The 26,632-nt window shown below is 43.9% G+C and overlaps 1 protein-coding gene across 3 annotated transcripts in view; it reads right to left on the bottom strand.

Annotated features, from left to right (window-relative positions):
- The window catches only part of UBASH3B (ubiquitin associated and SH3 domain containing B), a 146,409-nt gene that overhangs the window by 34,243 nt on the left and 85,534 nt on the right, over window positions 1-26,632 (bottom strand). The gene's annotated exons all lie outside the window — the stretch shown is intronic.

Below are 26,632 nucleotides of genomic sequence, written 5' to 3'. Positions count from 1 at the left end.
TGGCTACTAACTTAACTTCTCTAGCCTAATCTCTTTTCATTTGCATATAATATGGCCCTCATGGAAGTCTGATAGATTGAATTATGTAGGTAGGCATTCCGGGGGGGGGGGGGGGGGGGGGGGAGTGAAGTTAGGGCAGGGATTGGACTGACGCGCAGATGTTTGAATTATCCAAAGTCTGTGTGTAGGCTTACCCAGAGTCGTAGCTTCCTGTGTATAACATGTGCCTCCACTATGGGGATTCGACCCCCCCCCCCACTATTTCCAAAGCAAGGTTATGCACATGGAATTGCTTTGAAAACGAGTGGTAAAGTCTTATGTAATGCACACGGACTTTACTGCTATGCATGGTGTTATAAAGCTTTGTAGATTATTGTATTTTATTTGTTATAATGATATAGTATTTTTATGCATTTTGTAAGCTGCCATGAATTGTAAGTAGAAAAGGTGATTTAAAAATCTGCATAAATGTACCTCCTAAATTACTTTACTAGTCAGCAAAATGGTTCTCGCCATGTTAGGTGATTCAGGTGTTTGAACTCTGCTCCATGGGATTTTATGTCCACTGTTAGCCATACTAGTCCTGGAAAAAAGTGGATTCTTTGCACAGTCTGATAACTTTTTTTTTTTTTTTTTTTTAATTGGGCCAACATAATTACCCAGGTCCTTTTTTTTGGTTCAGGTAAGAAGGATTACAGCAGTTAGTGTAACAGAGTTTAAAAAAAGGTTTGGATAAGTTCCTAGAGGATAAATCCATAAATTGCTATGACTGTAATCAATAAGCAGTAGTAGCTTGTGATCTATCTAATGTTTGGATACTTGCAAGGTACTTGTGGCCTGGTTTGGCCTCTGTTGGAAACAGGATGCTGGGCTTGATGGACCCTTGGTCTGACCCAGTATGGCATGTTCTTATGATCTTGCAAATGGATGGTAATTAGTCTGGGGACCAGTCTTGCTTAATATGTAAAAATGAATGCGAGGAAGGGTTAAAATGTAACAGTGATGCAGAAAAATGTTAAATTAGGAAGTGAGGTCTGACATTTGCGGAGGGAGTTAGGTGCGAATTACGTGTCTGTGTGTTCACCAGGAACTGAGTGCTTTACAGATAAAAGAAGAAAAACAGATTTTTTTTTCTTCTTATAGTTGTTGACTAGTAGAGGAGTAGCGTAATGGTTAGAGCAGTGGCTTGCAAGCCAGGATTCAAATCCTTAGGCCATTGTGCAAGTCACTTCACCCTCTATTGCCTCAGGTACAGGGAAGTACCTGCAAGTAATCCACTTTGAAGTGCCTGAAAAGTGTAATAAAGATCAAATGAATAAACAGAAATATATTTCAAGTAGATGCATGAGGCCTTAGTGCAGATCTGATGGGATGTTGCTAGTTTTGTGCTGTGATTACCGGCAGTAGTGCTAATATGCAGAAGAGTGAAGGTGGTGAAAGACTAGATCTCGCTGTACACCCCTGCTTTCATATCCTGGAAGATTATCTACAGGGGTGAGGGAATCTCTTCTAGATCTGATCCCTCCTTTCTCTATTCTGAGAGAAATCGGCCCTAGCCTCACTCTGTTTTGCCAGTTTGAGGACTGGGATTGATATGGAGGCTTATTGGATCGTACCGATGTCTGTCCATGGTTATTTATTTTACATTTACGAATCACCTAAGACTCCAGGCAGTGTACAGATTTCACATTCCCTGTATGTACCCGATCAGTCCAGACTCCTGGGTTTATGCATCCCTGCCAGCAGATGGAGACAGAGAAAGTTTTACTGTCGCTGCTACATAATCCCTGGTGCCACCTGAAGTTCCTCAGTATTTCTCTGTGTCCAGCACTACTAGGCCGTATCCAGCACCGTGCAATGAAAGAACTACATTTAGGGAAGGAGAGCAGCACCTCTGCTGCCTGGCCAGCAAAAGAGCCTTGCTCTTCTGGTTGACCCAGAGACCCCCCTCCTGCTTTACACGAAGGGTTCCAGGTTCTAGTCTCGGCTAGGGGACGCACAGCATGTCCTGCTTTTTTTTTTTCCCAGCTGATTAATACAAACCCAGAGCCGTAAACGGAAGAATAAAATGTTCCCCAGTGATACTGTAACCCTTTTCATTTGTTAATACATCATCCCCACTTATGGTAATTTATCTGCACAAGCAAAGGGGCTGTTGCCATTACATTTATCTCAGTGGGACTGAAGTTCTCTGTTCCTATTTCCCCCAGCCCCCCCCCCCCTTCTCCCCCCCATGAAACCAGACCCTCTCTTCATTAATAAGGTACTTGTCTACATCCTTAGAAATGTGCCTCCTCTGATTACAGTCTGCTCAGCTGAGGTCACCTATAATTTCATCAGCAATGGTCCTTTCAGCATGCAGCACTCTGAACTGGCACGGTAGGGAAGCAGTGCACATGGCCCCCATAACCACCCTAAGCAGAGGGTTATGCCACACTCCTGCCTGCTGCGATGGAAAAGTCCTTGGACTCGGGAAGCTTGCGATAGGGCTGAGATGAGCGCTCTGCTTATGGGCTTGAGCTACATAGTAACACAGTAATGCCGACAGATAAAGACCAAATGGTCCATTCAGTCTGCCAGCAAGCTTTTTTATGGTAGTATCTGCGCCGGTCACCCCCATGCCTTCTGATGGGGTGGTAATATTAACAGTGAAAACCAAGCAACCTTCAAACCCATAACAAAATTACTGCTAGCAACATTATTACAAGGGTGAGCAGCCTTCCTGATAATTCAGACAATGCTGCTGCTTGAACGTGCTTTGCTTTTGGACTAGGCTGTAGAAGCTATCCTATGCTTTTCCCCTGATGTCTGCATATCAGTACCCTGTACCGTAAAAGTCAGGGCCCAGCGTTAGTTGTCGTCTAAATCCAGTTCCCCCCACCAAAGTGTAGAGCAATACTGCAGTTCCATCACAATCATGTAAGCAAATTCTTTAAGGATAGTAATACCATGCCTTCTGTTAGGGGTAGTAGCTACCGCTCCGTGCTGGTTACCCCCATGCACCCCTTTTCTTAATTTCTAACTCTATACTGAGTATTACGTGAAGAATCATGGATTACAAACCTCCATCAGAGCACCCTAGTAAACATGTACTCTATATACTGATGTGTTGACCTAGTATTTGTGTTGTGTTGAACTAGATTATGTATGAATATGACCTAGAATATGTATTTGCTGCTGCATTGACCTAGAATATGAATGCTGACCCAGAATTTAAGTGCAGATTTTGTAAACTGTTGTGATCTTATGTTGGAACGACAGTATATAAAACGCCCAAATAAATAAATAAATAAATCACTCCAGCCTTTAGGGATCCACAGTGTTTATCCCATGCCTTTTTTAATTTGTTTACTATTTTTGTCTTCACTACCTCTTCTGGAAGGGCCTTCTAGGCATCCACCACCCTCTCCATGAAGAAATATTTCTTGACATTGGTTCTGAAGTTTCAAATTGTGACCCCTAGTACTACTGTTTGCTTTCCAACAAAAAAGGTTCAAAGTTTGTGCATCATTAAAACCTTTCAGGTCTGTTTCATATCTCCTCTGCACCTCCTCTCCTCCAGGGTATACATATTCAGATCCTTCAGCCTCTCATCATAGGTCTTCTGATACAGACCCCACACATTTTGGTTGCCCTTCTCTGGACTGCCTCCATCCTGTCTCTGTGTGTTTTGAGATACAGACTCCAGAAATGATTACAGTACTCCAGGTGAGGCCTCACCAAAGACATGTACAAGGGCATCATCGCCTCCTTTTGCTTACTGGTTATTCCTCTCTCTATGCCACCCACCATTCTTCTGGCTTTAGCTATCGCCTTGTCACATCACCAGACGCTGTCACCCCTACATCACCTCTACCAGTCTGTGCACATCAGTCTTTCATCCCACATTACATACAGCTCTTTTGGATTACTGTCACCCAGATGCATGACTCTGCACTTCTTGACATTGAATCCTAGCTGCCAAGTCTTTGACCAAACTTTCTTAAAATACTTTTCATTCTCTCTACCCCTTCAGGCGTGTCCACTCTGTTACTGATCTTCGTATCATCCGCAGAAAGACAAAATGTTACCTTCTATCCCCTCTGCAATGTCACTCACAAAGATATTAAGCAGAACCGGTCCCAACACCGATCACTGTGGCACTCCACTTAACACCTCTCTCTCTTCAGAGTAGGTTCCATTTATCATTACATTGCCTATCAGTCAACCAGTTTGTAATCCATACCACCACCTTGCTGCTCACTCCCAAATTTCTCATTTTATTCACAAGCTTTCGATGCAGGATCATATCAAAAGCTTTGCTAAAGTCCAAGTAGATCACATCGGGCGCTCTTCCTCGATCCACCTCCCCAATCAAAAACATCAATTAGATTTGTCTGACAGGACCGTCCCCTGGTGAAACCTTACTGCCTCGGGTCCAGCAACCTACTGGATTGTATGCAGTTCATTATCTTTTTTTTTCTGCAGCGTTTTCATTAATTTTCGCACCACAGAGCTGAGAGGCTCACCAGCTTGTAGGTTCCAAATTCTTCTCTGCTACCACGCTCATGAAGTGGGACCACCATCGCTGTTCTCCAGTCTATTTTATTTATTTATATTTCTTTTAGTCCATCACTTTACCAGGATTTACCTCATCTGGCCCCAGTTTTTCTAGCTTTTCCCATACATTCTCTTCTGTAAACGGAGATTTGTCTACCCCACTCCCATCTATGGTCTTCTCACCCAGCAACGGTCCTTCTGCAGGGTTTTCTTTAGTGAACACCAAACTGTAAGTATTTGGTTAATATTTCAGCCATTTCTTCATCTCTCTCCACACCTTGCTTCTTGTTACCTTTCAACTTCACTGTACCACTTGGGGCCTTCCTTCTTTCTGTGATGTATCTGAAAAATGTTTTGTCACCTCACTTTACCTCTTTGGCAATCCTCACTTCCACTTGACCTTTTGCTTTCCTGATTTCTTTTTTCAGCTCCCTCAGTTTCACCAGGTATTTTTCCATGTGTTCCTCTTTTCGGGATCCTTTATACTTCTTGAACGCTGATCCTTTTGCCTTTATTTTTTCAGCCACCTCCTTTGAGGACCAGATTGGTTTCTTATTCGTCTTACTTTTGTTTACTTTTTCTAACGTATAGATTTGTTGCCTTTGTAATTACTCCTTTTAAATTTGGCCCACTGCTGTTTCATCACCCATTTTCTCCCACTCTGTCAAAATGGGGGATGTTCCTGGAAGAATAATTGGAAAAGTATGTAGTTTTGAAATTCAAAACTCGGGTCTTCGTGTGACTTCTCTGTATCTTATTTGCAATAAAAAAAAACCCCAACCCATACCATCTGATTATCACTGGTGTTCTAAGGTGGGCACTTACGTAAATATTAGAAACATTATCTCCATTAGTGAGCACTAGTCCGCGTATCCCACCCTCCCTCCTCGGTTCCAGTACCATCTGTTTGAGCAGAGCCCTTTGAAGGGCATCCACTATCTCTCTGGTCTTGTCTATTCCACTGAAGGGAACAACAAGCACTTCTCCCTTCTTTCCCACCTTTTGGATGTCTTGGACCAGATGTCTGTCCAACTTTTCTTTCTGAAATGGAGGCCTCCAGACCACACCGAAGTAAATAGAAGAACTATCTTTTTTTTTTTAGGTTGATGCATAATGCTTCTTCTTTACCCCACATCCCTTGCAATTCAGTTGCTTGGATATTGTTTTTGACATAAAAGAGCTACTACTTCCCCTTCCCTGTCCTTCCTTAAGAAGTTATAGCCTGGGATGGCCGTATCCCAATCATGAGACTCTGTGAACCATGTCTCCATAACTGCAATGATGTCCAAGTCCGCCTCCACCATTAGGGCCTGCAGGTCTGGGATTTTATTGCCCAGACTACGAGCATTTGTGGTCATAGCTTTCCAACTTCTCTCCCTTGGTACCCGATTCACTAAGGATTTTTCCCAATAGACACAAAATGGGAGAAAAGCCTCAATGAATCTGGCCCTTGGTTTGCTGCTCTTCCTAGTCAACTTTTCTGCTTTTTTTAGCTGATTGATTTGGTTATTTTCTCCTCCCACTTCCTGTATCGCTTGGGAATGACTTGCCAATTTCATTGGTCACCTCCTGCCACTCCCGCCCTCTAGTTTAAATGCCCGATAATCAGGCCGATACAGGCCACTCTCCTGTGCGCGCAATTAAGGCCCGCGGTAAAAAGAGATGCTAGGGACACTAGCGCGTCCCTAGTGCTTCTTTTTTGACAGGAGTGGCAGCTGTCAGTGGGTTTGACAGCCGACGCTCAATTTTGCCGGCGTCGGTTCTCAAACCTGCTGACAGCCACGGGTTCGGAAACCGGATGCCAGTAAAATTGAGCGTCCGGTTTTCAACCCGCGAGCAGTTTTTACTGCTTTTCTGTGCACTTCCCCGGCGCAGGCAGAAATTAACGCCTACCTTTGGGTAGGCGCTAATTTCTGAAAGTAAAATGTGCGGCTTGGCTGCACATTTTACTTTCTGTATCGCGCGGGAATAACTGGTCATCAACATGCATTTGCATGTTGCGGGAGCTATTAGTTTCGGGGGGGGGGTTGGACGCGCGTTTTCGATGCGCTATTACCCCATACTGAATAAGGGGTAAAGCTAGCACGTGGAAAATGCGCGTCCAAACGCGGGTTAACAGTGAGCTCCAGCCTCCAACGTATCCAAAACCACTTTCTTTACACCCTTTTTGAAGTTTTTTATAGGGCAGAGACTTTCGGAGCAGAAAGGGTTCACTAAGAGCAAGGTACTAAAATGTCTAAATATACCAAATCTGCTGCATGGCTTCTGGCATTTGGCAATAGGTGGTGGACATAAGGACATGATCAGATTTGCCTTTTCTCCAAATAGGACCCTAGCTTACTCGACAATCACACTACAGGTACTTCAGGGGTGGAAAACCTAATGCCTGGACTGAATAAGCCTTTTTACGCCTTCTCTGTCTATAAGCAGAAAAGAGTCAATCAGACCCCAGATGAGATATCTGTACGACAGCTTGGGCGGGGAGGATGATCTCTTGAAATCAAAGCTGGGAGATACAAAGCACAGCTGGAGAGAGGAGGCTCACACAGCCTAGTGCAGTATGTGACACTGACTTGCAGGTACCAGGAATATTAAGGATGGTTCAGTTCTTGTGAGCACGAGACTGCACATCCTCCCCCCACCCCCCCATAGGGCCAGGATCAAAGGAGCACGCCGCCCTCCACATTGTCCAGTCAAGCAAAAATTTAAAAAAAAAAAAAAAAAAGGTTTTTTTTTAGCAAATGGTGAGAGGAAGCCAGTTTTTCGCCTGTTCTGGCTACTTTCTAAACGGTCTGAGAATGTTAAATAAGGATTTGGCTTTCACTTCTCTTCAAAGTGAATGTTACAAATTATTTGGAAATGGACTTCAGATTATCAGGGCTGACGGGGACTGAGATGCAGGGGGGCTTTTGGCTCCCCAGGGAGTCCTAGCATTTTTACCCTCTGTACTAGGGAGCGCTAGACCCGCCTCTGCAGTGGTCCGTTGGACCAGCGCTGGGTGTGCCCCATAACGGTACCAGCATACAAGGAACTCTCAGGAGGTACACAGCGGTCTATGCACCGTGCTTGGCATCTGCCCTGCAGAACTGCTGTTGTGATGGCTGATCCTGACCCCGTTTCCAGTGCTCCTGTCTAGTAATCCTGTTACAGTGCTCCTGCTCGCCTACTCTCTAGGTCTTGTTCTCCTGGCTCCTGCCCTGCCCCTGGGCTCCACTATTATGCAAAGTATGCACCTTCTATCTGGGGCGGCCCCCACTTCCTGAGCCCCGATAGTAGGGACATAGATCTAACCACACACTGCGCACTGTGTGACAGTTCTGGTCACCTCTATCTAGAAAAGGTATAAGGAAGCACAATAGAAAGGGAACAGCGCCCTTATGGACAAAGGCCAGACAGGTTAGGGCTCTTCAGCATGGAGAGGAGACAACTGAAAGAGGATATGTTAAAGAAGTTTTTATACCAAAAGTTCCACACATGTGGATTGTGCCACATATGTAGCTTGCAAAACAAAACAATTCCCGTGCTGACATATGAACTTCATAAGCCTTCTTCCCTTCAGAAAAAGTAGTGTAAAAGTCATGAGTGTAGAACAGGTAAATAGGGAACAAGTTAACTAACCTTTCACATAATACTAGGACTACAGGACACCCCATGAAACTAACTAGTGGTAGATTTTTTAAATTTAGGAAAGTGTTTTTTTAGTCAAATCAATGCACTATTAAGCTGTGAGATTTGTTGCCAGAGGATATGGTCATAGCCAGTAGTATAGCTGGGTCTAAAAGTTTGAACAGATATCTGTAGGACAGATCCCTTAACAACTATTAGCCAAGCAGGTCTGGGAAATGCCACCTTCTTACTGCCAGGAGCTGGAACTCAACATAGCCTAGGATCTGCTGAAGGCTTGCCAGCAACCCAGACTGGCCACTGTCTGAAATGGGATGTTGGGCTCAATGGACCATTGGTTTGACCCAGCATGGCATTTTTATCTTATTGCTTCTGGGTTTGGACTGCTTTGCGTTGGTTTGTATCAGTGGCCTTTCCCCTTCCCAACTACCGTGGAGGGCTTATTTTACTAAAAGCACCCATCAGCTGAACTGTAAAATTTACACTCAAAACACAAAGAGCAGACCCAGGATCAACCATGAAAACCTAGGAGCCAATAAACAAAATACAGTCCCAAAAAGCACCGATCACCCCACCCCCCAGAGAGTCATAAATCTGATGATATTCACCCGACACTACTGTGTTCACATAATCCAGACCAGGTCATTTATCATTCTCCCAGTAAATGCTGTGGATCATGTCACTGAGAAAACACATACAAATAGGTAACAGAATTAGACCTCTACCTGAATATTCGGGCAACATAAGCCATAATTTATTCCGTGCTGTAGCTCTTGTGCTGTAGCTCTTGCAAGTTAACAATGGTATCCTCTACAACTTATTTGACCTTTTTACAGTATTTCTACAGCACAGTCTTACATACTGTAAAGTCAGCCTGGGTGTTAACTCTTTCAACTTTTTCTTTCCAATCTGCCCTACCTCAACAGTGCCCCGTTTGTGGATACATAGAGCCAAAGAAGAGCACCGAAGCACAGCTCCAGGTTCTGAATTGCTTCGTCTTCCATGGAGCCACATCTAGGGGCTGTGCTCTAGCTCTGCGATGTGTCTGAATCATCTCTGGAGGGGAGAGAAATGCATTTGCTCTGCGAGGGTGTGTGAGAGGAAGGGCGTTATTTGTGCAAGACTGATCTTTCTGTGCTATGGGATGGCTTACTGGAGGGCTCAGTGCACGTTACGGGCACCCGTTGTGAGGATGATGTTCCTTTGGAAAAGCAGAGAACACGCATATATCAAACCACATAGGTGTGCGAATGTGAAATGTCAAGAAATGAAATGGGGGGGGGGGGGGCAATTCTGTTCTGTGACATACAATTGAGTCTTCCTTTGCTTTCTGCATATTGAATTTGAGTTTAAAAGGGACCTCTCCGAAATCTCTCTTTACCTGAATTTTTGAGGACTCGCCAAACTCTTTTCCTACATCTTTTTATATCCGGATTCCAGGACTTAAGATGGCAAAAGTGCACCTGGAAAACCCCTTAATCCTCTCACAGAACTAGAATAAACTCCTGCGTAAATTGATAGCATTGTTCGAAACCAAATGCAGTGTGTGGAAACCACAGCAGGAAGATAAAATGTGAGGTCAGCCCTTGCTGTCTTAAGAACTGAGGCACCAAAACTGATTGGTATAGATCATAATTTGAGGGAAAATTCATGCCCCCTCTCTAACCCTCCCCCTGTGGTGTATGTGTGCTTTTTTCTTGTTGTTTATGAGTGGCCTCATTTGTAAATTTGAAGGGGCACAATCCTGGACTTTGATTTTGATGTGAAAGTTCCCACCTTCCCCACTAGACTTGGGAGTGGATAGGAAAATCTCCCTCTACTTATGATCAGTAGAAATACAACCACTAACTCTCGTGTGCATCCATGACTGTTTTATGCCCCCATATCCTTTAGAGCTGTACTGCAGACATTTCAGGAATTTTGGTGGAAATCTGCAGATTCTGCTGGATATACTCCGAATGGTAACAAAAATGGTGGAAAAGCCAGCGAAATGCAGAGGGGGCAGCATTTAAAACACTTGGTGGGGAAGATTTCCTGCACAGCCATCGTGGGTCCTGTTACGCTGCTAGAGAGAAGCTACAGGCTCACAAGTTACCTGCATGGACCCCAGTGCAGCACGCAGCCTGCCGTCTGCTTTCAAAAGTTTCCGTCCACCAAGAGCTGGTTTCTTTCTAGGTCAGAAACACATTTCACTCTTTTTTTCCACTAGAGAAAACTGATATATGGTGGGGGTGGAGGGAGGGAGGAGGAGGAGGGGGAATGAAAGGCAGCGAAAAGCCCTTTCAGTCACGAGGGAACACCAAAGTCAGATCATGAGATAGTGAATGTCACTTCCTTGTGAATGTACATACTGTATAAGCAGATAAAGCTAGAGTGTGATAAAAGTGATAAAACTCTGGCATAAACTCAAACAGAAAATGTAAAAAAAAAAAATGGCTGCACTTTTCAATAAAGAGTGCCGATAATTGGTGTGTTGGTTTGGAAAGGCAGTACACCAGTTAAAGATAATTTCTGAAAAATATAGTTCAAGTTGCCATCTTTATCCCTTTCTCTAAAGTTGGAACAAAAATCCTTTCACTACTTTGAGCAATATTCACTTCTAATTTGACTGTCGTCTGGGCTTGTCCCAGCAGAAGCCTCAAAAGTTCCCCGTTCAAAGTGTTGAGAAGCCTAGTGCCTTTGGTTAGAGTGGGAACAGAGCCCAGGCCTGAATCCATGAACACAATAATCTGTTATGGGTTCACAGGTTCTGTGAGCTCTCTCTCGCTCTGCTATAGAACTGTAGAGCCTGAAGTCGTACCACCTGGAGGTTGGGAGAGGAGTGGAATACTATTTCTGGAAGATCTTAGAAGCTAGGCAGTTTAGGGATGACTATCATTTGCATGGGAGACCTCCCAGGACAGTATTTTGTAATCCAGTCTTAGAGTACCTCATTGTCAGGAACAGCAGAATTTGAACCCACGGATTTGGGTGTTGAGGGCCAGGGGACTTAGTGACGGAGCCAGAGGGACTCTGAAGCAACACACACTCTCTCTAGTGAATATCAAGAAAAGAAATGTTAGGAAGGCCTGCCTCCAAGGGCCCCCTGTTGGACCAGCATTAGGAGTGGGTCCTAATAGCAGCAGGGACGGATTTAAGAGTTTTGCGCTCATAGGCATGGTTGGAGAGAGGGGGAGGGGGGCTACACCCAGGAGATCAGAAAATGGAGTAAGCATCTTTCCCTCCAACACCCCCAAAGTTCCAGCATCCTATGAAGCTCCTCCTGGACACAGTTGCACTCTTTTTTGGCCTGGAATTTGGCACCTTCAAAATTTGGAACCCTAGGCAATTGTCTACGTTGCCTATGCCTAAATTTGGGCCTGGATAGCAGCATATAAGGAAGCTCAGCAAGCCTCACCTTTGCTGATCTAACAACCCACGCTGAGTTTGCTCTGTGGATCTCTGTTGCCGATCCACTGTTCCTGTGTTCCAGTGCTCCCAATCTCTGGCTCCTGTTCCAGTTCCACCTGGGTTTTCTGGTTTCCTGCTCTGACTTCTGGTTCTAGCCTTGGTCCTTCAGGATTCTTCGTGCCTGCGAAAACCTGGCAGCCACTTGAACCCAAGGGCTCAATCTGTGGGGAATGGCAGCTGTTACAGGTGAAGACTTTGCTCCAGAGCGCCTACCCTTCCTTAAGGTATGTCTGACCGCTATTGCCTGTCCATTCTAGACCCATAGCAGAGTAGGCCATGGAACTCCAACCTTCTCATGGACGCACACCTATCTAGTCGGGTTTTCTGGATTACCACAATGGATATACATGAGACAGAATTGCATGCTCTGGTCGCCATTACAGATATCTTGAAAACCCGACTACTTAGGTGTGCCTCCAGGAGAGGGTTGGGAAACACTGCTCTAACCAGTCTGTTTTTCAGGATATCCACAATAAATAGGCATGAGAGTGCATGCAAATCTAGTTAATGCATATTCATTGTGGTTATCCTGAAACCAGCTTGGGGGTTCAGTGAAGTGAGCCACCTTAATGAGCCCATCAGTTCCCCTTCCTGCAGCACCCAGTATCTACAGGTCACTGTTTCTCAAGACAGTCCTGGAGTAGCCCCTGGACTCTGTCACAGAGCTTTTCTTCAAGCAACTTATCTTCTCAGGAAGGTAAAGTTGCTTTAAGAAAAGTTCTGGGACTTTGCCGCCCACTCCCAAATCTTCTGAGATTCCTGGCAGAGGATCCAGGATCCTGTGCCCCCTTGTTTGTTGCCACTTGGTTCTTAGTTTAATTCAGACTTCTCTTTTCCTGAAGAAGCTCAGCAGGATTTTTCAACCCCATGAGTGGTCTCTGGACAAGGTGTGGCAAACAGGCTAATCGACCTCTGGGGTCACTCAAATTGAAACATAGAAATGATGGCAGAAAGGACCAAACAGTCCATCCAGTCTGCCCAGCAAGCTTATGGTAGTATCCCCATGATTATCAATTACCCAGACTGTAAGAGTCAGAGCCCTCATTGGTTGCTGTCTGAATCCAAATCCCCTTATCCCTTGCAGTAGATGCAAAGAGCAATGCTGGAGTTGCATCAAAAGTATCAGGCTTATTGGTTAAGGGTAGTAACAGCCCCATCAGCAAGTTACTCCCATGCATATTTGTTCCCTAGACCTTAAAAGGTTGGTGCCTTCATTGGTTGCTATCTAAATCCAATTCCCCCTTTCCTCCTGCCATTGAAGCAGAGAGCAATGATGGAGTTGCATCAACAGTATCAAGGCTTATTGGTTAAGGACAGTAACTTCTGCACCAGCAAATTACCCCCATACATTCTTTTCTTCATTTCCATCCTCTAGCCATTAGGGATCCACAGTATTTATCCCATGCCCCTTTGAATTATTTCACTGTTTTAGTCTTCACCACCTCCTCTGGAAGGGCATTCCAGGCGTCCACCACCCTCTCAGTGAAAAAATATTTCCTAATGTTGGTTCTGAGTCGTCCTCCCTGGAGTTTAATTTTGTGACCCCTAGTTCTATTGATTTCTTTCCAACGGAAAAAGATTTCTTTCCAACGGAAAAAGATTTGACAATTGTGCATCATTAAAACCTTTCAGGTATCTGAAGGTCTGTATCACATCTCCTCTGCACCTCTTCTCTTCCAAGGTATACATATTCAGATCTTTCAGCCTCTCCTCATAAGTCTTCCAATGCTGACCCCTCACCATTTTGGTTGCTCTTCTTTGCACCACCTTCATCCTGACTCTATCTATTTTCAGATACAGGCATCAGTACTCAATGCAGTACTCCAGGTGAGGTCTCACCAAAGACCTGTACAGAGCAACATAACCAGTAAGAAAAAGGTGATTCATCTCTCTATGCAGACCAGCATTCTTCTAGCTTTAGCCTTGTCACATTGCTTCACCACCTTCAGATCACTAGACACTATTACCCTAAGGTCCAGTCTGTGCACATTAGTCTTTCACCCCCCCCCCCCATCACATCAGCTCTTTTGGATTACTGTACCCCAGATGCATGACTCTGCACTTCTTGGCATTGAATCCTAGTTGCTAAATCCTCAACCAGTCTTCAAGCTTTCTTAATTTTTTAGATCCTGCTCATTGAAGGAATTATTTCCTGATGCCCCTTTTTACATATGTTAGTTAACTAGACCCAAATATGGATTAAATATTTTTTCAAGTAGTTAAAAGTATATGAAAAAGTGTTCCACTTTTGGAATGTTGGTACTTAAAAGGTTAAACCACTTTTCATTTTCTCTTTCAGGCATGTCCACTGTTGCAGATCTTAGTATCATCCACAATTAGACAAAACTACCTTCTATCCCTTCCACAATGTTGCTTACAAAGATATTGAACAGAACAGATCCCAGAACTGATCCCTGTGGCACTCCACTTAACACTGTTCTTTCTTCAGAGTAGGTTCCATTTACCATTAACTTTGTCTCCTGTCAATCAACCAGTTTTCAATCCATTCCACTACTTTGGCACCCACTCCCAAGCTTCTCATTTTGGTCATGAGTCTCCTATGCAGGACCGTATCAAAAGCTTTACTAAAGTCCAATTAAATTACATCAAGTGCTCTTCTCTGATCCAATTCTCTAGTCACCCAATCAAAAAAAAAAAATCAGACGTGTCTGACAAGACCTTTCCTGGTGGATCCATGCTTCCGAGTCAAGCAACCCACTGGATTGTAGATCACTATCCTTTCCTTTAGCAGAGTCTCCATTAATTTTCCCACCACTAACAGACCTGTAGTTTCCAGCCTCCTCTCTGCCCCCATTCTTGTGAAGTAGGACCACCATCGCTCTTCTCCAATCTCACAGCACCAGCCTCGTTTCCAGGGAACGGCTTGTTCACATCAGAAAGCAAAAGGAAAGTCACAAAATTTTGCTCCACTCTTCATCGCAAGTTCAAATCTGCTCCAGATGCTTTTTTGCTCAAATGGGATGCAAATCTTCTGTATGATTTTCCTCCACTTCCATCAGTGGTGAGGACAGTGTGGAAGGTACTCAAAGATTAGGCAAGTCTTATCGTTATTGCTCCAGCTTGGCTCAAACAGGTGTGGTTATCTTACCTTACCAAGTTGTCAATCCAGCAACCAATCCCTTTAGGAGTAGACTCTGTTTTACTAACTTGAGAGGAGGGTTGTCTATATCATCCAAGCCTCCCCCCTCCCTCATCTTAAAGGCATGGATGTTGAGCATTCAATGGTCTCCTTATTGTCTCTGTCTAAGGAGGATGAGGACATTGTGATCTCAGCCAGGAAGTTCTTTATCAGCAGTGCATTTTTCTTTAAATGAAAGTATTTTTGTACTTAGTGTCAGGCAGGCTCACTGAACCCATTCTCCTGAGTTCCAAAAAAATGTGCCACAGTATTTCTTCTACTCTTCAGACCTCAGTGTGTTGTCAGTCAAATTGCATCTCACTGGCATTGCTGCTTATCACCTTCAAGTGAATGGAAAGCAATCTCCATCCATTCTCTGATATTGAAGTTCATGAAAGGCTTGTGACATACGAGGCCTCCAATTGCAAAGCCATCTGTGCCATGGGATCTGAACATCGTCTTGGCGCGATGTAGTAACCTCTCTACAAGCCATTGATGTTGGCTTCTTTGAAACTTCTTACATGTAAAGTGGTATTTTTAGTTGCTGTCAGCAAGCTATAAGCATTGGTTTCATACTCTCAGAACCTACAGTTCTTCCACAATAGGGTGGTGCTCCACACCCATCTTACTTTTCTGCCTAAAGTGGTTTCTGCATTTATTTATTTATTTTATTTATTTTTAATTTTTATATACCGGAATTCCTGTATGCAATACAAATCAATCCGGTTTACAAGTAACGAAAAGGTTGCCCTGGTCTGGGAGGTTAGACTGGGGTTTTTTACATAGAACATTGAACAATAACAATAACAATAACATTTCATTTGAATCAAGCTATTGTTTTGTCCACTTTCTTTCCAGGATCGCATGCATATAAAGGGGAGAAGCTCCTCCATTCACTGTACTGTAAAAGGGCCTTAGCCTATTACCTGAAGAGAACTCAACCACATTGTAAGGCTTCTCAGCTTTTTGTCTCCTGTGATCCTAACAGACTGCCCTTGGCCACTGCCAAACACACATTAACTAACTGGCTAGTGGACTGTATCATGCATTGCTATTTGCTGGCTGACCTTCAGATTACAGATTTGGTCAAGGCTCATCAAGTAAGAGCAATGATTACCATCAGTGACTCCCCTAACAGCCATCTCAAGCAAAGACATTTGCAAAGTTGCAACTTGGTCATCACTTCATAAATTTACATCCCACTGCTGTCTGGATAATCTCTCAAGAAGTAGCAGTACTTTGGGCAAGGAATTTTGCACAACCCGTTCACCAAGTAGTCAACTCTCCATGGGCTGGGTTGCTTATTCAGTAACTGTGCCGCCAGGCAACCTTTAGCTTGGGACTTCCCATGTGTCATCACTAATTCAGCCCTGCTTGTCAATGCAGGTAAACAGCCTTATACCCATCCACTTCCCTGGAGAGTTGACTACCTAGTTAAAGCTTAAGTTCCACAATCGACTGAGGCGCTCAAGAGGCAGCGCACATGGGAACTCCCATGCATGCTCAGTAGTAAAACTTTAGTGAGCTGGAGAGACAGGTCCATTCAGTGCAGTCAGATGATGTCACCCACATATCACAGCTAATTCATCCTGCCATCTACGATAGGCAAAATTGCTTTGCGTGCAAAGTTATATTTTGCTGCAAGGGAAGACGATACCCCAAGCTTCGGCCGATGACGTCTGTTTGGGAGTTGGGGATGAAAGGGGGTTGGGCCGGGAAAAAGATTGTTATTGCTGATGAGTTCTAGCTTTCTTTCAGTGCCCGCAAAAAAAAAAAAAGAAGAGATTCTTTAATGCTTGTCCCTCCTGTGAAATCACTGTCTTTCTTAGTCTTTTCAAACACCTCAGCCTGCAAAGGAAACATTCCAGTCTTTTTGTTTATGGAAGACGTTGGAAATAAAATTTAAAATAAAAAGCATATTGCTGAAAACTTCTTGGATTATTGATGCCTTTGTGCTATTTTGTTGTTCCTCTCTCTCTCTCTCTTTTGCAGCTGCAGTTTTATGTCTGTTTATAGCTTGGGCTGATGCAAAGTTTGAAGTGGATTAAACATTTATACGCTGTCTGCACAGGGCATTTGCTCACGTCACTCACAGAGAGAGCTGCTCTTCCCTTTTCTGCATCTTTAATGGATTTTACATCATTTTAAAGACTAAAAGGAACAAGTCTAATCCAGGTCTTGCAAATGGAGGACATACCTTTTATTAATGAACCTCCTCATCCGAGCTATCTGATCATCCTTTTGCACTCATATTGGTGTCATAGGCAAATCGCCAAATTAACACAGCAGGCAGCTTTGTATTTTGTGACATATTTGCATTAGATGCAATGGCTGTACCTTCCTCTTTCCCATTCTCTTGTTTCTGTATGTCTGCCTGTCTTCCCATTTACATTACATGCTCTTTAATTTAATATTTCTATTCCACCTTTCAGCTGCTTCAAACTGGATCCATTATGTTACAGTGGGGTACACTGCTGTAAGGTACATTACAGAGAGCAGTTAGGTAGGTTAGGGCCAGTAAAGGTCAAGGGTGAAGGGAGCACCCTTATGTTGAGATTTCTGTGGCCTACATTACTCATTCATTTATTCATTCTATCACTTTATTGCAACATCTAACTTCCCTTCTATATACTATAAACTATCAGTACTATCTTATCCCTGGGCGTTAACAGCATGGAATCTACTATCTGGGATCCTGCCAGGTACTTGTGACTTGGATTGACCATTATTGGAAATAGGATACTGGACTTGATGGATCGTCTCTTTGACTCAGTATGATAGTTATGTTCCAATGTAATGTTATTGTGAATTTGTCATGTATTGTTTGCTTATTGTATTTTTGCAAATTTATTGTTTAATTTATTTCGCAAATGTTATCGTTCTGCGCATTTTTCTTTATTTTTTTTTTTAACATGGCGACAAATCAAATTGAAATAATAAATAAAAGTAAATATTGAGCTACAGTCTTTGAATCTTTTCAGCACTGGTTTAGCTCAGGATAAGCCTGCCACACTTTATCAAAATGGTTCTGACAAATTCCACAAATCTTATCTTTATATGCACACGAACTAGTCGCTCTAGCATAGACAAGTAGAGCAAGCTAGCCGAAAGCTGCAGGGCTCTAGAAATAGCCAACTATTTAAGGACATTCAATAGAATTTAAATGTAAGGCCTGGCACTTTCCGCACCGAGGTAATTTGGTATCACACAGTCTGCACTTTTGAGTTCCCAGGAGCCAGAGCCCGGAATACGAGGGACATAATTGCCAGCTTTCCGAGAGTGGAATACAAGTTACGTCAACCAGACAAGCAGAAACCTGACCCTGACCTCCTGCATTTACCCTGCTTAATGTGCATCCAGGAAAGATTTAATCCTGCTCAGGAGATCCTAATTAATGGCTTTGGCTTCTGTATATGACAAGTCAAAAGAGTAAAGCAATGCTAAGAAGAGAGGCATTACAAAAAAAAAAAAGCTGGTGGCCAAGTTAAATACAGCAACATCCTTCCATATGTTGAATCTACTGAAAGATGCAATGTGTACTGTGACTCATCATCTTTTCCATCATTTCCACTATCAATATGAAGATATTTCTCCTTTATTCAGTCCTGAGGTAAAGCATTCTCGGAATATGCCACGCCATTACAGCTAATGGCACTTCATGGAATGCTAACACCTGCTCTCCAAGCGTGATTCAGAGTTTTAAAAATGCTTTTACTATTCCCACAGGCCGGTTAATGCCCCAAGCCGCCATTCTCCATGCAGGGCTCCAGTTTGTGCTAATAAGTACTGTACAGCTGGAACAGATTCTGCATACCTGTGACACCGAAGGTCAGGGAAATGAGACCGGGAGTTGCTTCCTGACGGGAAATGCTTTGCTCTGCATTGCCAGCAGAAATCTGGTTTTGGAACAGCTGGCATTAATAACCATGGCTTGTGCCTAATGAAGTTGGCTCCTTCCCCTCACCTTTCTGCCTTTTCCCCCCATGTAGCACTCTTTTGCATGTCTCAGATGAAAGATCTCAGAATGAACCAGAAACAGTTTGTATGTTACCGTACGGCTTTTCATTATTGCATGTGACCTGTGAGCCAGATACAGCAAGGGTCCCTTTATTTTGTGCATGGATTTGACCTGTGTCACAGAGCGATAGTGGCTCACCCATGGTCGTAAAGAGACTCAGAGAATAGAGTTGGGGAATAAAATGTGAGGAACAGGGAGATAAAGTGACTTGCCCAGGATAGCACAGGGGAAAATTGGGGGTTTATCTATTTAGACATTTTATATGCCGTGGTTCCATGTATAGATCACAATGGTTTACAAAGTGAAATTCATAAATATAACTCAACAAACACAGAGGTAATATTCATAGGCAGGCATTAGTATCTATCAAGTGAAATTTTCTAGTAGATATTAGAAACTGATCTAGTACACAAGGCAAAGTGTACAGGTAATTAATTTGAAATGATAGTTTTCACATCTTAGATGGTGGGTTCTTTTGAGAATCTTTCATTCTCTCGTTTGATTTATTCTTCGTGATTTGATCATCATCTTTTGTCCTTGTCTTTGTGGCTCTCTATATTCTGATGTTTTTAAGTTAAATTATGTGCGTTTTTTAATTCGCATTTAAATCTCTATCTGGTAAAATCCGTTATGTCTCAGGCATCGAATTCCAGAGCTTTGGTCCTGCTATGGAAAATGTGCAATCTCTTGTGTGTGTCAGATGTGTGCACTGTATTGTGGGAATAGTCAGTATTTTGAGATCTTCGTGTTCGCTGAGGATTGTAAGATTGTAGCGTCTCCCCTAATAAGCCAGAGTTTTATTGTAGTGAATGATGTTGAATATGATCGTTAGCACTTTATAGTAGATTGTGGATTGTATTGGCAAACAGTGCAGTGACATCAGCGAGGGTGTACTGTCCTCATATTTCCTAGATCTTAGTTGTAGTCTTGCTGTAGCATTTTGTAATAGTTGTAGTGGTTTTAGGTGACTTGCTGGAAAGACCTAGTAGTAAGGAGTTACAGTAGTCAAGATTTGAGAAGATTAGAGTTTACAGTACGGAAATCCGCAAAAGTTAATAATGGTTTCAACCGATGTAGTATACGCAACTTGGCATAACCTGTCAATTTACTGATGTGCATTTTCATTCTGAGTTCTCATCTATCTGTACTCCTAAGTCCCGTACTTGACTTGAGGGATTAATTTGATAATTACCCAGGTCTAGGGAAGGTGGTTTAACTATCAATGTGTTTTTACTCAACCAAATGATTTCAGTCTTTTTAGGGTTCTGACTTCCAGACCTTTGGTCTAGCTAGTGATCATGCTTCCGCCACACCACTGTGTCTTGTATCTTGCTGTGTCTCCCTCTGCAGTCTTTTTATATCCTGATTAAGGGGTATTTTGATATTTTTCTGGTAGCTAAAATTTCACTGTTTGGAAATGTTTCCAGTTAGCTGCATGGGGATGAATGTGTTAAGAAAGAAGATGATTGAGCTGTTGATGAATTAAAAAAAAAAAAAAAAAGTCTTCACATATGGTATCTAATGGTTTTCTACTAAAGACTAGAGTGTATGTGTGTATATATATATATATATATATATAACACACACACATACACTAAAGTATATAATCGTAGACCATGAATATGAATGCTGATACTGTAAACTGTTGTGATCTTCTTTTAGACAATGGTATATAAAAATGCCTAAATAAATACATACATACATACATACATACATAAAGACTACTTGGGGTAAAATGATAGATTATGGTGGAAATATGAAGTGCAGTTTGTTTTTATTCAAAGCCTGGTCACAGGAAACAAGCCAATTGAACAGATGGTAACCACTAGTCCCAAGCTAAGGAAGAGAGTATTAAAGCTCTGATCTTCTTGGTGAAGTGTGCTGTGCTAGAGATTAAGGAGATCTTGGTGAAGTGTACTATGCCAGCATCCATTAACTACAGAGAAATCGTGTTATGGCGATCTGCTTTTTATATGCACAGCATCTATTGCTGCTGCCCTGTCTCTGTCTCTCCATGGATAGATTTGTTTGATATTTGGTAGGAAAGTCTTACTGAAATGCCGACACTCCTGCCAAATCCGTGCAAAGAGACAGCTCCCTGATAGATGTGCCAGGACATCAAACTGGCAGGTACGGGCAGGAACCGAAGCATAAAATGCAAGAAGACTAGAAGTGTGCTTTCCTTGTACTGCACTAGAATTATACAATTTTAAACTTGTACATCACTGAAAGCACAGTCATGACGTCATCAGGAGACTGAAGACTAGAAGCTGGGTTCAACAATAGCAGAATGATCACTGGAGAATTGCAGTTTATAAGCAGTGAGCAGTAAATCTAAATTATGCTGCACTACCTGAATGTAGTAAATGCCTGGTAGGGGCTTCCAGTATTGCACAGATGTTGCAATAATCCAAATTTCCTCAGTGGCATATAGGGGTGCCAACAGTCTGATATTTGGCTGGCTTGGCAGTTTTCATTAAGGTAGGCATGCAACCGGCAGGACCTTTAAACTAGCTGAAGTGCCAGTTTTCTGCCGACCGCTACCTTCCAGACCAGACCAGCAGAGAAGTCTCTGTTGCCCTGCGGATCTGTTCTTCATAAAGCAAAGGCTGGCTCAAGGTCCAGTGGCAGCAGTGGGAGCCCACAGAACTGAAGAATCAGTCAGCCCGAGCTCCGCCCGCAGGTCATTTCCCCTCCTGGATTCTGCATGGAGGGTGGAACACACAGTGCAATGCTGCTGCAACCCCCGTTTTACCCAAAACAGGTCTGTGGGGCATGTTGTAGAGATGGAGAGTGCTTGGGGAGGGGGGAGAAGTGTTGAGTATGGAGTAGGGTCAGGTGACCAGTTTTTCCCATTTAGAAGAGTTGGTAACTCTAGAGTTATTCTAGAGATATTCCACTCATCAGCTGTTTCGAAATATGTTCTTTTTGTTAGTACAGTTTTACTGCTGATGATTTTATATTTCTTGATTTGTTTTATAAGGATGGGTGATGTTTCTTTTTTCCTTTGTTACACTGCATACAGAGACTCTGGCTTGTTGCAGTTTCCAATTCAGTTTTTTCTGCATGCTTCTAGTTATGCGTTTTGGTCTCTTTATTCTATGTTAGGTGAGGGTCAGCACATGTGATTCAGGTGAGGTTTTCTGCTGGCGTGTAGTTTCTGTGTAGGACTCTATAGCAGCCTGACTTGGTCCGTTTTCCTAATAGGAGATGTATTGGTGTCTTAAGGCCTGGTGTAATATTTTCAGAGACTTATTGTACTTTAAAAGTGTGATCTTACATAAAATGCACACATTTACTTGTATTTAGTTTTAAACATATTGTATGGCTCTCATGGAATTACATTTTAAAATATGTGGCGTTTATGGCTCTCTCAGCCAAAAAGGTTCCTGACCCCTGCTCTAGACTCATAGCTCGTATGGGAGAGGGTGTGTTAAGATGAAATAAATGTTCTTAATTTCAGGCCGGTGCTTCCATTAGGCAAACACCTAGAGCGCCAACATTTTGGAGGCAGCAAAATCCCACCAGAACAGGGCCCAGATGAGGAGAGCTAATACTGCCAAAGAAGGGAGCATTGTGCTGGCGCTGCTGCCAATATGTACGCTGGGGGTTCATGACCGAAGGCTTGTGAATGGAGTCAAATACCCTTGCACTGGCCCTGCTTAATTTAAATGTGGGTGCCAGCATTAGTTTCATGAAGAAGTTGTTGAGGGGGTGATGGAGCCACTGTCATTGTGGCAGATTAGACAAATACCTCCATGATATGTTTATGCGTTGTGTATCCTGGCTGGAGAATGGACTAGCAGACTTGCTGAAGGCCCTTGCAACCATATCTCTCTCTGTCTCTCGCTCTGCCTCTTCCTGTAAGTTATTTTAAAGCTCAGCCTAGTCTCCAAGATCCATGTTCAGAGCCAGATGTACCTAAGGGTTTGTCCCATTTTGTGTCGACGCTTCGTACATCTGGCCCTCATGGTTATTGTGCTTAGTGTCGGCTTCAGGAGCCTTGATGGATTTTGTCCAGGTGATTCCCAAACCAGATATCCATCTTACTTCCAGCACCATCTTCTTCTGGCATGTCTTTAAAGCTCTAGATTTATTTTGGGAGTGGGGGGGGGATCATGCGAGTATAAAGTTTAGAACTTTATGTAAAAAGATGGTGCTGTGCTGAAAGCATTAGGAAGTATGTAGACAACTGCTAATGTTGAAAACTCTGCTTAATAGTTCAGAAAAACCCAAACAATAGCAGTAAATTACAAAATGTGGTTAAAAAAAAAGCTGCCTTGGATGCTGCTGCATGAGTTCTGGCAATGTGTCAGATACATTCTGGAAGAAGTTTCATGTAGATGTTCTAGTTCATCAGTGAGCCCTTGTCCAGATGTTCACATCAGCAGCTACTTTTGATGATGGGTGGGGTCACTTGTTTAGGATGTTCAACCACATGTTTTACCTGAGGGCCTGTAACTCCATGACCAGATGTGCCTGGTAGCTACTGGCCCAGCCAGCCAGTCGCCCGGTAGTGGGGAAGAGGGGGAGGGCAGTGAATGCAGTTGGGCTACACTCTCTGCCCAAGGATCTGATCTAGCTATCTCTTTAAAGCTTTAACAAGCATCTGGAAAGGAGAAAGCAAGGCCGACGGCTCACTTCCTTTCAAAAACAGCTTTCCCAGCTTCCTAAGCAGTATTTGCTATCTCCTTTCTTACTGGAAGCAGAAACTGCAACACTGCAGTCTGCATACAAAGTTTGAGGCAAAAGGTCAATGCCTATGGGAAAATAAATATTTATTGCGTAAGGTCCCTGTGCATAAAATTGCAGATTTTGTGGAAATTTTATAACCTTTTTATGAGGGGAGGCGAGAGGATTCCTAGTGCTGACTGAGACTACTTCATTTACTGTTGCCACACGTTACTGGTTCGTACTAGAAGAACAAAGCTGCCGGGTATAGAGTATTGTGTGCTTGTGTTTTATTGTGTGTTTATTTTTTTTTTTTTGTATGTTTGTTATTTACTGTCTGGCCACCCTTGGCTTTGGCTTTTTATTATCGTTGCACTTCTGCTTTGGGTGGCCTTTGGCTAGGAAGGCAGTTAAGAACTCAATAAAGTAAACCGATGATGACAGTGATGTCATCAGCATGCGACAGTGTATTTTGGGGTTTGGTTATTTAGTTCTCTGGTACATCTGCAGTTAAATTAAGGTTTTATAGTTGGTTTGGGGAAATAAACCATAATGAAGAAAGTTTAGGGACTAAAAAGAGCTGAGATTTCTCACTTGAGGGTAAGATTTTATTTATTTAACTGGCTTCGTAGAAAGAAATATTTAACTTTTGTCAGATGTGAGAGAAGCACTTAGCAAGTTGACTTCAATGAAACCTCCTTGTAACTGATCTTTTAGTATTTCTTTCTGTGACTTGGCAGTTCCCTCCTGGACCTTTGGGCCTCCAGCTCCCTCAGAAGGAGGCCACCATGAGCCTTCATTCGCAACGATGTGGGGATTTTCCCCCCCTCTGTTTTATATTCCCCTTCCCCAATGTATCGAGTCTGCTATTGCAGTGCTGGCCCTGGGCTGGGGACCATGCATTAGGGCTCCTTTTTTGAACAATGCAGTCCTGGGCCCTGAGCCTTTGAAAGGTGATCCTGACTCCCTTCCCCCTCCGGACTGTGAACTCTGCCTCCGCAGCATGCCCAGCTGACCTGGGGGGAGCAGAAGACCCCCCCACCACCACCACCACCACCCACTGGGATCAAACAAGAGACCACCCACATGGTAGCATTGCCCCTGAGCCATCAGGTCAGCCCTGATCCCTGTCTCACAAAGGTCGATCAAGTTCAGTCTTCTTGCTCTCAGACTAGGGTTGCCGCCTTATCTCAGGTCAACTGAACATTGTGATGCAGTCCTGGTTTTGCCCCATAGCGTGGCTCTGTAATTCTGATTTTGTCCAATCATTTTCCCTAAGAATACCCAAACTCTAGGTCCTCGGGCAAAAACTGGGTTGGATCAGCATGTTTGATTGGCTTGGCCTGCGGTGGCAACCCTCCCTCCGCCTAACGGCACTACCTCCAACAACATCCTTTAGGTTGCCATCTACTGCTTTCAAACCAAGAGACTGTGCCTCGGACAGGAAAGTGCCATGTCCTGCTCCTCCAAAAAGAGCCCCACCTCCTGTCCCTCCCCCACAAAGCTCTCCAGAGACAACCTGATCTGTCAGAGCATTGGGTGAGTTTCCCTGAACGAGCCATCCACAAGACACGAAGAAAATCTCCTTGAGCGCATTCACGGTATGTAACGAAAGGCTCGCAGTGCCTCCAGCTACTGCAGAAAAACGCAGAGCTGCCTTCTGTCACCTCAAGAAAGAAAGAGAGCTGCCTCGTGAGGTTTCAAGCAGGAGCTTCTCACCTGACTCCACGCCTTCAGCCTTGCCACACCGTATGCCCGGAATAGCCTTCCTGAGTTGGCCCGCCATGCTCCCTCTCTGGTCATATTCAGATCCTGCCTGAAAACCAGCTTTTAAATCTTCAACCCCAGTACTCACTCATCACAGACTTGGTGATGTTAGCCCGTGTCTACCAGAGTCATAGCCCTGGGCAGGCAAACATATTTGCACTGTCCTGGCCCCATGGGCAGTTTAAACGCTGGTGGTGGGGGGTGGAGGGGGGGGGGAGGAAGAGACAGGCCACAGCAGCAGTGCCTTCTGGCAAGGTCTTAGTCTCTGCCTGCCCCCTCTGCAGCCTCCTCCGGCCAGCAAGACTGAACTTGCAGCACTTTTTGTCTGCTGGGGATAGGTGAGGACATGAGAGAAATATTTGGCAGGCTTTGGGAATGTGAAATATTGTACAAGAAAGGAAATTCAGGGACAAGGGGGTCACAATGGAAATATGAGAAAATACTTCTTTGTTGAGATGGTGGTGGGTGCTTGGAAGAGCCTAATGGCAAAGGTAGAGGCAACCCAACGGCGGCACGACAGGGAGCCCAGTAATAAGGGCAGGAGACGTGTATAAAAGGTAGAGGAGTTAGGGGTGACAGGTGAAGAAATAACAGAGAGCATTTGTATATTTCCTCAGGCATGAGACATTTGGAGGGCAGAAGAGGGGAAAACAGACTAATATTGAGAGAGTGGCGGTACAACTATATCAGGCTTGGCAAAATGCTTAACAGCAGCGGTAGGGCTGTGATAGGATACCGTCGGACCTGTATTTTTACACAGACCTACTAGGTCTGTGCTTAGGGCAGCAAATCTTGGGGTGGGGGGGGGGGGGGGAGTGGAAAATTTCCTGCCCCCCCCCCTGCAGTTGTGCCCTGGATCTCTATCATATAAGAAATGGAAGAGGGTCAGAAAGATGATGCAGTCTGGAACTGTAAGTATCCAAGAGGAAGCAGACCGAGCCTGGAATCGCCTGCCAGCAGCGTTGAGGAGCTGCCAGCACTTGTAATGAAATCTGGACATGCTTGGGTAAGAGAAGGCATGACGTGGCAAGAGCAGAGTTGAGAGGTTGAGTAAACCTTGTGACACAGCAGACCATACAGCAGGGCCCCAACTTCCCAGAAACCAACTGGATCAGTTGTCAGCAGGTTGGTGGTGATCGGGTACTGTCCAGAAAGATGACACGGAGAAGTCAGGAGGCAGGTAAAGCATGAGCTAGCAACATCCCAGGTCCTGAGGTAGCCAGGTTGGCACCAGAAATCAGCTACTCCCCAGTATCAGCATGTTGTTGGTGACCAGTTACAGTTCAGCAAAACCACAGGGACCTAGGTGGTTGAATGTTCAAGGCAGCAGCCCTACTAATTTTGGTGGCTTCTTGCATTGTTGCAGGGCTTGAAGGAGAGGTGAAAGTTGACGGGGGAGGGGGGAAGAGGAGCTGATTGGTGTT

The sequence above is a fragment of the Rhinatrema bivittatum genome, chromosome 12 (assembly GCF_901001135.1).
Source record: "Rhinatrema bivittatum chromosome 12, aRhiBiv1.1, whole genome shotgun sequence".
Taxonomy (NCBI): Eukaryota; Metazoa; Chordata; class Amphibia; order Gymnophiona; family Rhinatrematidae; genus Rhinatrema; species Rhinatrema bivittatum.
This window is presented reverse-complemented; position numbering and strand designations above follow the sequence as displayed.